The 6,000-nt window shown below is 51.0% G+C and overlaps 1 protein-coding gene across 1 annotated transcript in view; it reads right to left on the bottom strand.

Annotated features, from left to right (window-relative positions):
- Positions 1-5,461, bottom strand: part of FAM83B (family with sequence similarity 83 member B) — a 100,513-nt gene extending 95,052 nt beyond the window's left edge. The window contains exon 1 of the mRNA XM_061146359.1: positions 5,352-5,461. The gene's annotated coding sequence lies outside the window, so the exon portion shown is untranslated. The remainder of the gene's footprint in view (positions 1-5,351) is intronic.
- Between the last annotated feature and the right edge of the window lie 539 nt (positions 5,462-6,000).

Genomic DNA, 6,000 nt, shown 5'->3' on the forward strand with positions numbered 1-6,000 from the left:
AGGCTGAGAGAATTTAAATACTCTGTTCAAAATCACCACTAACTCAGGTCTGATAATGTCCAAGTTCACAAGTTATTAGTGAGCACATACAGTATCTGCTGGGGTCTTCAGAGAGCATGAAGAGAATACTAACAAACAGAAGCAGGGATTGGGCGTGCAGAGCAGAGCAAAGATGAAAGGTGAGGTGACAAAAGAAGAGGAGAGGAAGGAAAGAGAGGAGCAAAAAAAGAAAGAGAAGACCGAGGCAAAGAAAGAAGGGGGCAAGAAGGAACAGTAAGGGGCAAAGAGAGGTCAGAAGGGCTAAGACAGGACCAAAACATTAAAGGGCAGTAAGAAAAAGCAAAGGAACGGCTGAGACTGAAAGAAAAAATAAAAAATTAAAAAGGAAATCATTGGGGAACACTGTCAACAGTAACTTACTTTAAAAACACCTTAACTTTATTTTGCTTTTCTCAAACAATTCAGGAGTTACATTTATTTGAGAAAGATGTAGATTAAAAAAAAAAAAAAATCAATCAGGAAACAGCTGTTGAATGAGTCAGATGAGACTAAGCATTTAGAGGAACTGGCTGTTTACAGTGAAGCCATCATCGTTGTGCATGTATATAGATGACAGGCAGACACCCCACAGTGAGCAATTCTATCATGGCCATTGAGGTGGAAGATGCCACATCTTAGTGCTCTGGAAACTGCCTTTTCTTCCCCAAGTGAGTAATGCTTATACAATCTGAGAAGCAATGTAATGATAAATAGAGATCTAAAACTCTCTGAAATGAAAGCTGGATAACAGAAGTAGAAATAACGAGTTTCCAGTGACACTCTGGGGAGACCTTAGCTAACGCTATTTTATTGAACCCTCAAATAAAAGTGATCATACAGAATTTCAGAGTATAATGACACACACCAGTGATCAAGTATTCAAGCCCTTCATGGCATCACTGAAAAACTTGAGAGGCCGAGAGAATTTAAATCCTCTGGCCAAAATCACCACTAACTCAGGTCTGATAGTGTCCAAGTTCACAAATTATTAGTGAATATATACAGTATCTGCTGGGGTCTTCAGAGAGCATGAAGGGAATTCTAAGTAAAGGAACCTTATCCATTAATATCTGTTTGTACTTATTATTAGGTTCTTAACAATGAACTTCCTGAGAGCCAAGAACAATGCTAACCCCATATTCCCAGAGTAGAACACATTGGTGAGGGCATCATAGCCAGTATGTGTATGTTTAATGAATGGATAGTACACAGCATGAAGAGGAACTAAAGAGCCTTCTGATGAGGGTGAAAGAGGAGAGTGAAAAGTTGGCTTGAAACTCAACATTAAAAGAAACTAAGATCATGGCATCCAGTCCCATCACTTTATGGCAAAGAGAAGGGGAAATACTGGAAACAGTGGCAGATTTTCTTTTCTTGGGCTCCAAAATCACTGCAGATGGTGACTACAGCCATGAAATTAAAAGACGCTTGCTCCCTGGAAGAAAAGCTATGACCAACCTAGACAGCATATGAAAAAACAGAGACATCACTTTGCCTTCAAAGGTCTGTATAGTCAAAGCTGTGGTTTTTCCAGTTGTCATGTATGGTTGTGAGAGTTGGACCATAAAGAAGGCTGAGCACCAAAGAACTGATACTTTTGAACTGTGGTGTTGAAGAAGACTCTTGAGAGTCCCTTGAACTGCAAAGGGATCAAAGCAGTCAATTCTAAAGGAACTCAACCCTGAATATCTATTGGCAGGACAGATGTTGAAGCTGAAGCTCCAATACTTTGGCCACTTTATGCAAAGAGCTGACTCACTGGAAAAGACCCTGATGCTGGGAAAGTTTGAAGGCAAAAGGAGAAGTGGGGGGCAAAGGATGAGCTGGTTGGATGGGATCACTGGACGTGAATTTGAGCTAACTCAAGAGAGAGAGGAGGTCAGGTGTGCTATGGTCTATGGTCATAAAGAGCCGAAAAGAACTTAGAAACTGAACATCAGGGGCACGGAAGCACAAAGTGATAACCTTACACATCATGACTGCGTAACTTTCGTATTAAATTCTTTACAACAGGCTGCTCAGACTTCCCTGGTGGCCCCGTGGTTAAGAATCCACTTTGTTGTTCAGGGACACGAGTCTGATGCCCGGTCAGAGGACTAAGATCGCACATGCCACAGAGCAACCAAGCCCTCGCATGGAAATTAGTGAGCTGGTGCCCCACAACCAGAGAGTCTGTACACATCAGCGAAGGATCTCACAGGATGCAACAAGGATCCTGCATGCTACAACTGAGTCCCACAGCAGCCAAAGAAAGGACGCTATTGAAAAAAATGTAAATATAGGCTGCTGCCAGTAACATGGAGGTTACACCAGACCCTACACCAGTCCTCGAGAGACTGCCCACTACCACCGTACCTTCCCCAAGGATGGGCTCAGCCTACAAATTATTTGACACATAGCTCAGAAGATAAATGGCCTGTGCCTCTAGGGGACATCTGGCCTCACTCTTAAGGACAGTGTGAAAAATAAAACACAAATTGGGTAGTAATTAGATGTCCCCTGAGGAAAAGCTTCCTTGTATTAGCCATGATCATGTGACTCAAGCAAGTCCCAAAGCAGACGTGTCCAGCGGGTGAATATCCCTTATTTTTGGATCATCTCTCCAGCCCAGGCTCACCTTCCTCACAGCATCACAGCGGCTCAAAACATCGTTTGCCTCCCTCAACCCCTGTCCCTAACCTGTTACATACGCTAGCCTCTCAACTCCTCAAAAACCCTCCTTTCCTAATGGAAGTTAACTGGCTCCCATTCAAATTCAGCTCCACGCATCCCCTTTCCACTAGAGCCCCCCATTCCCTACCTCCAGGATCAGCCACCCAGAGTACACATCTCCCAACAGGCAGATGCCAATCCCCTTTGGAGCCCGGCTCCACTTTTCAGGCTGGTAGGAAGCAAGAGGCACCTGTAGGCCCCAGCATGTTTGCTCAGAGAAGTGTTGGTGGATTTAATTCTTGATGGAGCGTAGGTGATATCTGTATAAATTTTAACCCATGGTATCCTTAAAGTCCATCATTTAGAATTGTGTTCCCATGGTGGTGGCAGTTGAGGGGGGGGGGCATTCTGATCGATTTTCAATAAATTCACCAACAAAGTCCAAAAATACCTCTCACTTCCAAATCAGAAATAATTAAACGATCAAAAGTATATTTAAAACACTGTGTTTCACAGACTCTGTGAAACTGTGAAACATCCCTGGAACACTTAGATTTGGCAAGTTACAGAGGGAGAGACATGAACTTACCTAACTAGCTACACAAGCACAACTTGTAACTTCACAATAATTAGTTAAATTAAGCTAAGTGTGGGGCCTTTTCTAAAGGTCTCCTCCCACCAGATTTATATTATAGAAGAGGCCTGATTTACTGGAATCACATTTTCACCACAAGGTTCTCCAAACTTGAAGGATCCTTCCTTTCCCAGCTTGGAAACCCAGCCGTGTGACGCAACTGGACGGGAAGCAGGAGGCGAGCTGTTGCAGGGTGACTAAGTCACGATCAAGAAAAGCTCTACCACAAACTGTAAGGAGTATGGGAGCAGGAGGGGATATAATAGAAAGAATAATAAATTAACTAACCCATCCCAAAGAGTTTAGTCAGTTATGGTTAAAGCAACCTCCAAAGAGTGATCACAAAAAACATCACTGAGTCAGCAGCTAGAGGTGTGGTTTGTCTTCCTGTGTGCAATCCCTTTCAGCAGTTGTTCAATGGGTGATGCTTCCCACAATACATTCTGAGCATCTGGGGTCTAGAATGTGCCAACTTGAAGGGCAGGATCCACCCAGCCCCTCAGGCAGGCTCTGCTGGGTGCAGCCAGCATCCTTCACAGGTGTGCACACCACGTGCGCTGTAAACTCAAAAGCAAGGGACGCAATTTTGACTGGAGGGTGTGGGGGGGCCTATATCACTCCGGAAACAGTAGGAAGACAGGGAGAAATCAAACAAAACCAAGGACTCAGCCCACCCCTACCCGATCTGGTTTCACACCACTCCCCCTTCTTTGGTTATTCTGGAAGACCAAAAAGACCAGCTTTCTCTTTCCTCACTGTTTCCTATCCTATTTCTTGTCAAGTCTGATTCAGCGCCAATCATGGATTTCCCCCGGGGCTCTGCCTGTGTTGGGGATGAGACAGGAGAGAGGGGAGGTGCCTGGTCCTAACCTGACAGAAAAATCCCCAGGGGACTCTGGAAAGGAGCAGTGGGACATGCAGCCTTGTCTTGACTCCTGGCCACCAGCGTGATCTTTTCTACTGCTCTGGCCTCCTTGGCTCTTGAAGTGAAGTGAAGTGAAAGTCGCTCAGTCGTGTCCGACTCTTTGCGACCCTGTGGACTATACAGTCCATGGAATTCTCCAGGCCAGAATACTGGAGTGGGTAGCCTTTCCCTTCTCCAAGGGATCTTCCCCACCCAGGGATCGAACCCAGGGTCTCCCACATTGCCGGCAGATTCTTAACCAGCTGAGCAACCAGGGAAGCCCTAAACCCTTAGCTCTTAACTCCACCACATAACCGCATCCCTCTGGGCACAGTCCCCAGGCAGGCCTGTGCTCCCGGACCGCCAGCCTCTTCCCTATAAAGCACTGTTGTCTCTTCACTCACCGTAATTCCGACGACTGACACACACACGTTACCTGCCTCCTCACCACCCCCACCCCCCATGGAGGTGATCATTCTCCCAACAGGAGACAAAGAACAGGCCTAACGTCTCCATGCGACTCGCCAGCAGTAATCGCCTCTCCTCTGGAGTCCACCAGCACCCGCAGCAGCGGTTCTCAGGCTCTGATAGGAAGCAGAACGACCCGGAGAGCTTGTCAAGGTCACAGACCCAGGGGCCGGGAAACGAAAAGTTTCTAAAGTCTGGACCCCTCTGAGAGCAGAAGCGGGAACCACACAAATGGGAGAGGGTGTCCGGGCAAACTTGGATTTTCCTTTTTGAGCTCGGTTCCCCACGCGGGATCTGAAGTACACCCACCGGCGGTGCGGCCGCGCCTCCCGCTCACGCGCCCCTCCGGGACCCCCCGCGACCCCCGGCGCCGCGGACCCCGACGCCGCGAGGAAACGGGATCCAAACCCCATCGCAGGCGGCGCGGGTCCCTGGGGAGGCCGAACGCGGCCGGCCGGAGACGGAACTTTGCAAACTTCCTAACCCGCGCGCCCAGAAAAGCAGAGAAAGCCGAGGACCCAACTCTGCACGCCCGCGACCGTCCGGTCCGGCGCGCGCGCCCTCCCCTCCCGGCCTCCTGCGGTGCCGGCGGTCCCCGCCCCCGTCGTCGCCCCGCACCCTCCAGGGAGGCTCGGGAGCAGGGACCCCACTCACCGCCGGGAGCGCCCCGCGCTGTGCACCGCCGCGCCCGCGCCGAAGGTTCGCGTCCCAGGAGGCCGAGGGCGCTGGAGGCGGGGAGTCACCTGCGCGTCGGGCGGCGGAGGGCAGCGCGGGCCCGCCCGGGCCGCGCCTCCCGGGCCCAGGGGCCGCGCCGGCGAGGGCGGGGTGGGGACGGGTTGCAACAGGTCCCGCGCCGGGTCGCACCGCAGCGCGCGCAGCTGGCCAGCCTCCCGGAACCTGTCCGAACTCAGATATCCAGCCCTCGGCCGGCAAAGTAGAAAACCCTCTTTTTCTGTCCGCCCTCGGGGCTACCCAGCCTCAACAGGTCCCGGCATCCGGGCCAGGGTGAGCAGACTCCCCCCCGCCCCCCTCCCCGGAGGCCGGCGGCGCTCACCTGGCCGGGGGTGCGCGCGTGGGGCGGCGGCCGGCCTCCCTCCCCCGTGCGCTCCAGGATCAGGAATGTGGGGGGCGGCGCGGTGGGAGCCGGGCTGGGACCACCCCCGGGGACCCGGCGGACTAGGCTCCCGGGAGGGAATGCTTATCAGGAGCCGGCCTTGCAGACCCTACCCCGCCGCCCGCCGGAGTATGTCCGGGCTTGGAGAAGAGCAGGCAGCAGAAAGGTGTCAGACAAAGTGCTTGCGAA

The sequence above is a fragment of the Dama dama genome, chromosome 7, assembly GCF_033118175.1.
Source record: "Dama dama isolate Ldn47 chromosome 7, ASM3311817v1, whole genome shotgun sequence".
NCBI lineage: Eukaryota > Metazoa > Chordata > Mammalia > Artiodactyla > Cervidae > Dama > Dama dama.